The sequence below is a fragment of the Rana temporaria genome, chromosome 1, assembly GCF_905171775.1.
Source record: "Rana temporaria chromosome 1, aRanTem1.1, whole genome shotgun sequence".
In the NCBI taxonomy this organism is placed as follows: Eukaryota; Metazoa; Chordata; class Amphibia; order Anura; family Ranidae; genus Rana; species Rana temporaria.
Window position 1 is genome coordinate 617,937,314 of NC_053489.1, and position 12,151 is coordinate 617,949,464.

The window sequence follows — 12,151 nt, forward strand, 5'->3', positions numbered from 1 at the left end:
AAAACCCTTGTAGTGTTTTTATTTATTTTTGACAGTTTTTTGGTGAATGAGTAGGGGTACAATGTACCCCTAATTGTTCACATGGTGGGTGGAATATGGGGGCCCCCTTGTTAAAGATGGCTTCCAGATTACGATAAGCCCCCTGCCTGTAGACCCCCACAACTACAACCCAGGGTTGTCGACAAGAGGCTTTTGTCCATATCAACAAGAGGACAAGGTGTTTTGGGTGGGGGCAGTGCCCTCCCCCCCCAAAGCACCCACCCCCTATGTTGAGGGCATGTGGCCTGGCATGGTTCTGGAGGAGGGGGGCTCGCTCAGGTTCCTTGCCCCCGCTCCTAACAACATATTGACTGTGTGCTTTGGCGGAAGAACATCCTGCACAGGAAATTCAGGCGTTTGGTGAAAAATAGTGCACAAATCCAACTATTGGGGCAAAAAAATATTCAATTTAATTTGAGAGTTTAGTTCTACTGTAACGTGACGATGATTGAAGATAAAAGCTGCATTCTGGTGTAAGGAGTGTAAAATATCACCTAGGACATTTCCGGGATCGATAGTATTGACTCACTGTGGTGTATGTGGCAGTGTGTACACAAACATACAAACTGGCAAGCTAGTTAATCAAATACAAAGAAGATTTATACTTATCTGGCTCAGTAATGAATCAGATCTCCATCAAGTAGGAAAGTGATGATAAGACATTCCATTCATGAAAATACACGACTTATTCAGGAGGTATAAATGTAACAAATTTACATGGAAATGTAATAAAAAGCCACAAATCAATAAAACAATATTAATACACTGGTGCTGCTAATGTTTTGCAGTACGTGATTAGTTATATTTTGAACATATTGTGGTTAAAGGATTTTGCTATGTAATTGATACATTTGATAGTCCTAAAGTGGTATTAAACCCTGAAGCAAACCCTAAAGTGTTTGTTAACCCCCAAAACAAAATACAGATCCCGGTCTCTTAAAGCAGTGCTTGTGCGGTGTAATCTGCCCCCTCTAAACTGTAAAAAAAAAACTCCCTGAACCTGCCTCTTCCTATATCCTTTTCTCTGTACTAACCTTGAAAATCATGGCTGCTGAGCCCTGACCACCGTGGTAAGAGTACATCCCTTCATCATACGCTGCTGTCCCCTCTGTTCTTCTCTCTCCCCTCTCACCCCCTTCTTTCTGCCTGTCAGCTCCCTCTCTCATCCTAGCCGATTTACAGCTTCCGATGGATTGCTTTTGTGGCAGGAGACGAGTGGCCATGTTATCTTCCCGACTGACGTTGGGGAGCTCACGGCCCCTCCCACAGAAACCATCCATTGGAGCTATAAAGCAGCCGCGAGTCACGTGACCAGCCTGAAGACAGCTCAAAATTGGTATATACGACACTCGTCTTTTTAAAACATAGTGTGCTTTGCCAGCCTCTAACAGAGGGGCTGGCATAGAGTTATAAAAATGGCTTAACAAACACTTTAATGTTTTGCAGCTTGCCAATCCTTAAAGTTTTACTAAACCCACAACAGTAAAATCAGGCTGTATATGCAGTAAAGCATGCTTGTTATACACATGGGGAACCTAAGGGGTAATCCTCTGCATTGTGCAAAAAGGATGTTGACATCTGTCTCCTCTGATCCTCCCCTTCTTCCACAGTCCCCAATCCATCTCTTTCTAGAACATAGGCTGCACATGCTCAATTTGGTGTTTTTTGCTAGAGTTTTTCTTGGGATAGTGCATGTGATCAGCACAGGGCCAATCAACACTGTCCAGACAGAGGGTCAGGGGTCCTGCAGCCTCATAGGACAGTCAGAGTGGAATGAAAACTACAAGCTTTAACCAGACACTGATAGAAGTCACAAGACTGATATATACTGCTAATGAGAAAAGGTATTTACCAGTTTATATTTACTAAAATTATTGCATTTCCATGTTCTGTGTACTGTGGAAGACCAGATATAGTGAAAGCAGGGTTCTGGGTTTACTACCACTTTAAATGTGGTGGCTGCAAACAAGCATTACTAGGAGGCAGGGTTGCTGAGGCCTCGAGATACAGTAGGCGGCTCCTCACATTTATATTTATTTCTGCAAAGATAACGATAGAAATTGGAGATCTGCAGCTCTCCCATTCGAACAGTTTAAAGGTAAACTCACATGGTTGATGTTGAATGAAAGGCTAACAGCATTAAAGCCGGACAAAATGAAACTGTTCCATAATGTGTGGGACCCATGGATTGCTTATCTTACAAACAATCGCAAAAGGATCCCTCTCTAGTTTATCATGAGTGGATGGGCTTGGGTGCCGGACCGAGGCTCTTTTGGTCCCCCCCCCCCCCTCTCTCTTCTTGTTCCTCTCTATTCTTTTCCCTACCTCTCTCTGACTTTCATTTTAGTCTTAGGCTCTTTTTCTATACTTTATTATGTATGTTATTGTAAGTGTGTATGGTCCTGGAAGTAATAGGTCAGATTAGGCCATGCATGCGCACTAGTAGGACCTGACTTGATTTTGTACAATTACTTGTATGCTGCACCTGACCGGGCTGTACTGTTATGCTCCCACTGCGTTGGGTTATTTTTGCACAACAAAAAGTTGAGAATATTTTACTGTTTTACTGTATGGAATCTTAATAGAAACTATTTAAACATAAATGTGGTGGTTGCACACATTTTTTAACGCGTATGTCCTTTTTACCACATGGTGATACAGCCAGTAACACACTTTCTGTCATCGGGTCTTAGGGTGTCTCCACTCTGGATAGAGGAGCAACAGAGACACCATTGGACAGTTGCATTCTCAGATTTAGATGGACCAGCTAACAATTTTTAAAGTATAAGTTCTGCAATTATTTATTTATTTTTTTGAAGTCCTATGGTGTAGTGAAACACTCACAAAAACTTAACACCCAGTGCAAAATAAAAGTGTGCACACAAAAAGTGAGAACACAAAAAAGCGCACAGGGTGTAAACATGGTCCTCCTCCAAAGAGAAAGGACCCTTGCCCTGATCCCCTGGGGCCAAAGGCTCCTGACAGGGTTCGGGGATTTACTGGTTCACCTGCCCGAAACCAGGTAGACCCCTTTCTTTGGAACAGGCCAACCCCAAGTACTAGGTGGTGCTACCCCAAAGGGAGGCCCCATGGGAGGGAAAGATACTGACCAGAAGGCCAACGTGCCCCCCCCAAGACTTTCAGGGCAGGCCCGAGGACCTGCACCATACTAATCGGGAAATGTAGGTGCAAAAGGTGCAGTGACAAACACACATATAAAAAAAGGTGAAGGGTAAGAGGATAAGTGCATGTGGTAAGTACCATAGCAGGCCCTTCAAACAGGAACAAAAAACTCCTCTGGCCCCCAAAAGTCCCGGCCCTAGAGGAAGGTGTTTTGTGAATGTGAAAGCTACAAGAGAGCTTCGTATTCGAACTCATGATCGACTAGAAAATTGTATGTTCGATCGTTCGTCGAATTACGAACGTTTTGGGCCATTCGCGCCAAATTAGAGTGGTGTGTCACGGCCCATAATTCACTGCAGCATCGCAGTGCATTGCTGGCTAATGATTGGCCAAGCATGCACTATGACCCGCATGCTTGGTCAATCACAGCTTGCAAAAAACTGAGAGCCATAATTGGCCAAAGCCAGGGTGGCTTTGGCCAATTATGGCTCAGGGGGTTTAGTACACGCCCCACACTATAAAAGGCTGCCTGCAGGTCGGACTTGTGTAGTGTGTTGCGGTGGTTAAAAGAGAGAAGACAGAGAGAGAGAGTGTCATTTTTAGTAGGTAGATAGAGCAGGCAGACAGGCAGACTAGTCAGTTAAAGTTACAGTGTGTAGAGGATATATATGCATCCCAGGTGTTGTATATATATATTTATACACTGTATAGTTTAGCTAGATCCGCACTTCCTAATTTACTGGCAGGCAGGTGATTGTGCTAGCTGCAGTATTCTCACGTGGTGTACTGCCTGTGTCCTCTGCAGTGTGCACCTAAAGCTACATGGTGTGTACTGCATGTGTCCTATGCAGTGTGCACCTAAAGCTACGTGGTGTGAACTCTCTGTGTCCTCTGCAGTGTGTACCTAAAGCTACGTGGTGTGTGTACTGCCCGTGTCCTCTGCAGTGTGCACCTAAAGCTACGTGGTGTGTGTACTGCCCGTGTCCTCTGTAGTGTGCACCTAAAGCTATGTGGTGTGTCTACTGTCTGTGTCTGTGCTATTTTTCTCAATGATTTTCATCCATATTGCAGGGACCAGACATTACATTAAAGCCGCAAGCAGTTTTAAATTACTTTTTTCTTATAGTAATCTCATTTTGTGCAGGGACAGTTCTAAACACATGCCACTTCACAGGCATACTATAGACACCCAGCAGGTACGATATTTAAAGGAATTTTTCATTTTTTTTTTCACTTTAATCATCATAAAAATCACTGCTCCAGAAAAAACTATCGTTTTTAAAACTTTTTTTCCATTGATACATGTTCCCTGGGGCAAGACCCGGGTTCTCAAAGACGTTTTACGACAATAACTTGCATATTAGGCTTTAAAATAAGCACTTTTGAATTCAACGTTCGAGTCCCATAGACGTCAATGGGGTTCTAAATGTTCGCACGAACGGTCGGTCCGTTCGAAGGTTCTGGTGCGAACCGAACGGGGGGGGTGTTCGGCTCATCCCTAGCTACAAGTACCAACAGCCTTTGCAACTGCTGGCTTGTAATTCTCAATGCACTACCAGGGCTCTGTTGAGCGCTCTAGTTCGTTTATTGAGTCTTCCTGTCAGAGTGTAACTGCCTGCTGTACAGGGGGAAATGCTTTGCAAGCTCCTAGTAAAAAAAAAAAAATGCTAATTTTTTTACCTGCAAATGGGTTATAATTTTTTTAATGGTGAACTCATCCTTTAAACAGTTAAAGTCACATTTTTTTTTTCTACTTCTTATCTTTTCTTACTACCTACCACCAGGATAATTGGGCCCTTTGCCCACTGACCACTAGTATAAGGTTGCTCTTCTCCCCGTAAAAACCAACTACTACTGGCTATCAATGTGAGGGGCACCTTTCCACTGACCACTAATTGTAAGAAGGCATTCCTTCACTGACCACCAATGTGGGGAAAAATTACAGTTTTACTGTCTGCATTTATTTTCTAGCCTTTTTATCCTTAAAGAGGAGTTTCAGCCCCCCTCCAAGAAAAAATACTGTAGCTCTTTTAAGCCTCGTACACACAATCGGATTTTCCGCGGACACAGCTTCGGACTTTTGTCCGAAGGGCGTTGGCCAGGAATTTGTCTTGCATACAAACGGCAAAGAATTGTCAGCCATTGCGGCCAACAAACACGAACGTAGTAACATACTAGGAGTACTGCGTTGGTTTTCAGCTCTTTAGCGCCACCCTTTGGGCACCTTCTGCTAATGTTGTGTTTAGTGAGTATTGCTTCCGAGCATGCGTGTTTGTACTTTGGACTTTTGTTCCGACAGACTTGTGTACACACGATCGGAAAATCCGACAAAAGACCGCTGTCCATGGAAAATTTTAAAGCCTGCCATCCAACATTTGTCTGTGGAAAATCCATCAAAAATTGTCTGATGGAGCGTACCAACAGGCTGTCAACACACAATCGGATTTTCCGACCGGAACAGTGTTCCCGTTGGAAAATCTGATTGTGTGTACGAGGCTTTAATATTAGGACACTTACCGTATTTTTCGGGGTATACCGCGCACTTTTTTGCCCTGAAATTCAGGGCAAAATCATGGGTGCGCTATATACGCCGATACACGCTTTCCCGCGCCGAGTTTGAACTACTGCGCTGGCATATACCGAGCGCAGTACACTCATGTATAGTCGGGCAGGCTCGGCTCCTCCCCCAGTCACGTCCTGGACGTACAGGACGTGACCGCGAGAGGAGCCGGGCCTGCCCGACTATACACGAGAGTACTGCGCTCGGTATATGCCGGCGCGATAGTTCAAACTCAGCGCGGGAAGCGGGGATCGAGTGGGGAGGACACCGCAGATGGACGCCGGACCCGACGAGGAGGACACCACCGAAGCCGCAGAAGGAAGCCGGACCCGACGAGGCCGCCGATGGACGCCGCGCAAGACACCAAAACTGTAAGTACTATGTTTTTTTTACAGGAATTGCAGGTCCACTTTAGGGGTGCGCGCTATACGCCGGAGCGCGCAATACCCTGATAAATACGGTACCTGTCCTGGAATCCAGCAATGTTGGCACCCCAGCCGGGTGCTGTCGCTGCCATTGCCTGTAAGGGAACCCGGCAGTGAAGCCTTGCCTTACTTCACAGACGGTTCTCTACTGCACATGGCAAACTCCCACGAGAGTGAGAGAGAGAGATCTGTGCATGATGCCAGAAGCCTAGGCCTTTTTACCAGACAAGAAACAGGAAGTGGGCTGTATAAGACATTTACTGGCAGAAAAAAAATGTTTTACTATCCAAAGTTAAAACAACAAGGGCAGAAGATTTAATAGATGGAAAGTTGAAAAAATTACTGAAGTTCCGCTTTAACTTACATATGTCCTTCTAATTTGGTAAATGTTGGTAGAATAACACTTCCTCTATAGTAAATCTTCTTTTTTCATTGCAGGAAAATAATGTATTCCAATCAAGTGCAATCATTGAGTTCTTGAGGTAAGAGTGGTTCAGGCTCTCCGATATACACAGAAGGTTACAGAATGTTTACAAGGATGACAACATTGACAAAAGCAATATCTGGTCATTGGTTACTCTTGTCAATGTGTCATGAATTCTAATATTCATTCTCTATGTAACACACCTCGGTGGGCTCAAAACACAGTGCTCTGCGTCCCGAGCCCACCCTATTTTGACAACGATTATAGCCTCTGGCTCTAATCACGTGCTTCAAAAAAACACCCACTCCATTGGAATTCATGCGTCCGGCGCTCTGCAAGGGGCGGATGCATGGATAGGAGGGGGTGCGCCCATGCGCCCTTAATGGACGGGCTGCCCCTGGTTACTACATAGGAAGAGTTACTCCAACAACATGTGACATTTGAACAACCTAAGTTAATAAAAATGTTATGTCCATGTTTGTATTACTTTCGGTCCAGTCCTCATATTTTTGTCATAAAGAATAACCCTGGGTGTCAATTAAATTCAAGCGGTGGGTGGCCCTGCCAGCACCACCTGGATGAAAGTCGATTTAAGAATCAACTGAGCCAGGTAGAAAATTATCAGTCAAAAAGCAAATGCATCCTCTCAGATGCAGTCACTGTATGCCAGTACCAATTTATTTGGGCAGCCATGTGTGCCACGGCTGCTGAATTTTATAGTCGGCAGGCAGTGGAGATCCTTTTGTGCATGCTGTTTAGAGTTGACGGGGGAATCGATTGAGAGGACAAGTAATACATAGCTAAACTAAAAGGAGTTGTAAAGGCAGAACTTTTTTTTATATTAATGTATTCTTTGCATTAAGATAAACCCCAGTAGAAGTCCAATTGCGACGAAACCGGTAGGGTATACAGGTCACATTGCCACCATCTGCTAAAACTCTGTGGATTCCTTCAGCCTTTCACAGGGCATTGAAGCTTTATTTTTTGCTGCATGTTTTTCTGGTTGGATTGTTTTCTCCTTTTTTTTTGGATTCACTACTGAATTTTATTGCCAATTTTATTCAAAGTGTTGATCTTTGTAGTGACACTAGTTTGATGTTTTTTATTAAATCACAACTTTTTTACACTATGAGGAGCTTTTTCTTTTTTCTTTTTTCCTCACATACCTTGGTATGATCAATTATTGGCTGTATCACGATTTTCCAATCACCCTTGGAAACATCCGAACCCCCCTGGACTGTGAGTATAATCTCCCACCAGCAACCGTCCTGATGTCACATAGGCTTTGAAATAGTCTTGGAAGGATACCACCGCAAGGATAACCAGAGAGGGCAATCGGCCCATACAAGCATTGGAGACCCACCCATCGTATGATGAGCAGTGGGTCATTGGAATCTGGTAAGAGTATCCATTTACTACCTTCCCTAAAGTGATTGGAATGAGTTGCTGAAGATATTCATCTCTTCAAGTCCATACGAGTGGAAAGAGTTTATACTTGTATATCACCACTGATAGGGGGACGGACTTTACATCTTTTGTTTCTATGCAGACTGTTACAGAGGAATATAGAGATTCTTCCACATATTAATTTATGTTGATGCTGGGTGTCTGGTTCATATGCCAAATTGGGAGAGTTGCTACCTCCTCTTTTTGCTATCAAACACCTTTTTGATTGCCGGATTGATCTCTATGGACACATAACAACACAGATTGATTTATGTACAATATGGTGTTGGGTTGAATTTGTGTAATGCACTTTGTTCAATTTACAGGTTTATTTAATATTCTCATTTTTATATTTGTGATTGATATTTCACATTTGTGATACTATACAATATCCCACTATCACTGTGTGGATACACGTTGTTTTTTCATTCCTTTCAGGAGTGTCTTACTCCATTTGGGGCATCCCGAGTAGAGCTGAGTCATTGGCGCTACACTTTATATTTTTACATTAAGATAAAAAGCCTTCTGTGTGCAGCAGCCCCCCTAATACTTACCTGAGCCCCAACTCTGTCCAGCAATGCCCACGAGTCCATCAGCCGCCCGGGACTCTTCCTCCTCATTGGCTGTGAGACAGCAGTGGCGCCATTGGCTCCCGCTGCTGTTAATCAAATCAGTTAGACAATCAGAAGAGAGAAGGGGCAGGGCCGATCCACAGCTCCATGTCTGAATGGGTACACAAATCTGCAGCTCAGCTTGGGTTGCCCCACATAGCAAGCTGCTTGCTGTGGGGGCACTCGACAGGAGGGAGGGGCCAGGAGCTGTGAAGACAGACCCGAGAAAAGGAGGATCTGGGCCACTCTATCCAAATCCACTGCACAGAGCAGGTAAGTACAACATGTTTGTTATTTTAAAAAAAAACAGAGACTTTACAACCACTTTAAGGCAAGGGGAGAACAATAGGAGAGATTAGATGACCTATAGCTTGTAGTACATTATAAAAACGTTCTTTTATAATGGGGTGAATACTTACTTTAACCACTTAAGGACCGCCGCATGTACATTTACGTCGGCAGAATGGCACGTACAGGCACATTGGCGTACCCCCCCGGTACCTGCCGCGGTCCCCGTGGCTAGCCAAGCGATCCGGGATGAGGGAGCGATCCGGGGCTGCTTGTTTTTGTCCGCCCCCTCCGGATCGCTCCCAGCCAATCCGCGCGCTTCTGATCGCTGTATTAGTGTCGCTGTTCCCGCTAGGTACCTATTTTTTTTTATTGCGATTTTTTTTTACTAAAGACATGTGGCTGAATACATTTTGGCCTAAATGTCTGACTAAAATTTAGTTTATTTGATTTTTCTTATAACAAAAATTAAAAAATATTGATTTTTTTTCAAAAATTTCGCTCTATTTTTGTATATAGCGCAAAAAATAAAAATCGCAGATGCGATCGAATACCACCAAAAGAAAGCTCTATTTGTGGGAAGAAAAGGACGCAAATTTTGTTTGGGAGCCATGTCGCACGACCGCGCAATTGTCTGTTAAAGTGACGCAGTGCCGAATTGTAAAAACCCCTTGGGTCATTTAGCAGCATATTGGTCCGGTCCTTAAGTGGTTAACAAAGCTAAGGTGCACTTTTATAGATGGGACATAAGGATTGGTGGTGTTCACACCCCTTATTTCTGATTGGTTGTTATAGGTTTCTGTCCGTCAATGTATTTTTTCAGGCCATAATTTGTGCTATGCCTACAGTGCTGGTTCAATAGAGAAGGTTGTTGTGGTCATTGGTAGTACAAAAATAACAGCAGTAATTAATACAATAAGTCATCATTTACCTGACAGGGTTAAGTGAATTAGAACTTTTAAAATGCAATTTCCATTGAAAAGGCAATTATAGGTTATGCGTATCCTGCGCCACAAAAGGTCACGTACCATTAATAACGGGATGGATATTATTTTCTTATTAAACACACTGTCATAACAAAGAATATAATAGAAAATCATGAACTTATTATGCCTTGGTATAATTGTATCACATCCTAAGCAGACTTCTGAAATTCAATTCCTTCCCTGAAATACTATAGCTGCATTTATTGGACAAGAAAGATAATTTTTAACAATGCAGACTGTTGTGATTTTGGATGATCTGACCAGGATTTGCGTTAAGTTCAGATATGGCGAACGCTCTCAGATTTGTGAGAAGGCTCGTTAGGCTTATTTATTCGTTGCTCCCACTCAGCCCATTGACAATCGGCATCACCTTCCCGATTCCTGTGCAGATAGCTTACTGGCATTGCTGCCCCCCATATAAGAGCTCAACACATTCTCATGCTGACGTAGCAGTGGAGGAGAAGCAAGCAACCAATAAAGAGAAGAATCCAACATGCCCATTCTTTTCAGGTTTTTCTCATTTGTTGTCGATATTGAAGACATTTTTGCATGCAAATGCAAGTTTTTGAAGTGTTGTTTTCAAGCTCCAGGCGTCTTTGTTTTGGCCAATGGCCATATCTCTGCAATGCACGATTGTTTTCCAGTGTTTTATCTCTTTGAGGGAATGCAAGTACACAAAATGCTAGTTGATTTGCCAGAGACGTTCTCAGCTCCTAAAGTGTAAAGCCTCGTACACACGACCGAGTTTCTCGGCAAAAACCAGCAAGAAACTTGCTGGGAGATATTTTTTTGCCGAGGTAACCGGTCGTGTGTACATTTTCGTCGAGGAAACTGTCGAGAAACTCGACGAGAGCATGTTCTCTATTTCCTCGACGGGAATGGAGAAAATTAGCTTGTCGAGTTCCTCGACAGCCTAACAAGGGACTCGACGAGGAAAACGATGTGTTTCGCCCGTCGAGTTCCTCGGTCGTGTGTACGAGGCTTAACTCTTTGTTGAGAAAAAAACATTCCCCTCTGGGTGATTTATGTGCATTACAAGGATTTTTAGCAAACTTTATTGCAGATTCCTACCTTTTGTTACTCTGAAGAAATCCCTGTGTATTTGTCTGTATCCATGTGGTAAGTGAATCTAATGGGAGTGGCTTCATAATATTTAATCAGCTGCTGCACCTGCAGGGCTCTAATGAGAAGAGCTGCTGGGCCTGCATCCCTTTAGCCGTGATTTCCTATTGAAAGTATCTCACCAAAAATAAAAATGTTATTGCAGCGGATGCCTGAAATCTGACTTTCTGATCTTAGTGCAGACTTCTGGGAAAATCACTGAGCAAATCACACAAGAAGGAAATTATGGGCCAGATTCACGTACGATCACGTATCTTTGCGGCAGCGTAACGTTTCCGATTTACGTTACCCCTCCGCAAATTAGACGGGCAAGTGCTGTATTCTCAAAGCACTTGCGCCATAAGTTGCGGCGGCGTAGCGTAAATCGGCCTGCGTAAGCCCGCCTAATTCAAATTTGGATCAGGGGGGCGTGTTTTATGTAAATGTACTGTGACCCGACGTGATTGACGTTTTTTTCCGAACGGCGCATGCGCTGTCCGTGGAATTTCCCAGTGTGCATTGCTCCAAAGTACGCCGCAAGGACGTCATTGGTTTTGACGTGAACGTAAATGACGTCCAGCCCCATTCATGGACGACTTACACAAACGACGTAACTTTTTCAAATCTCGACGCAGGAACGACGGCCATACTTAACATTGGTACACCGCACTTACGCCACCATATAGCAGGGGTAACTATACGCCGGGAAAAGCCTAACGTAAACGGCGTAAATGTACTGCGTCGGCCGGGCGTACGTTCGTGAATTCGCGTATCTAGCTAATTTGCATACTCGACGCGGAATTTCAGACGGAAGCGCCACCTAGCGGCCAGCGTAAATATGCAGTTACGATACGACGGTGTAACACAGTTACGCCAGTCGGATCTACGGGAAATCTATGCGTAACTGATTCTAAGAATCAGGCGCATAGATACGACCGTGCAACTCAGAGATACGACGGCGTATCTGGAGATACGCCGTTGTATCTCCACTGAGAATCTGGCCCTATGTTTCTGGGGGGCTTTCTGTACACAATCTGTGTAAAGAACACCTCCAGTTAGCCATATTGCATTGCATTTTACTAGGGCTGTTACTGATTAAAATTTTCGTGTTCGATTAATCGATTTTTTTTTATCGATTAATCGACTAA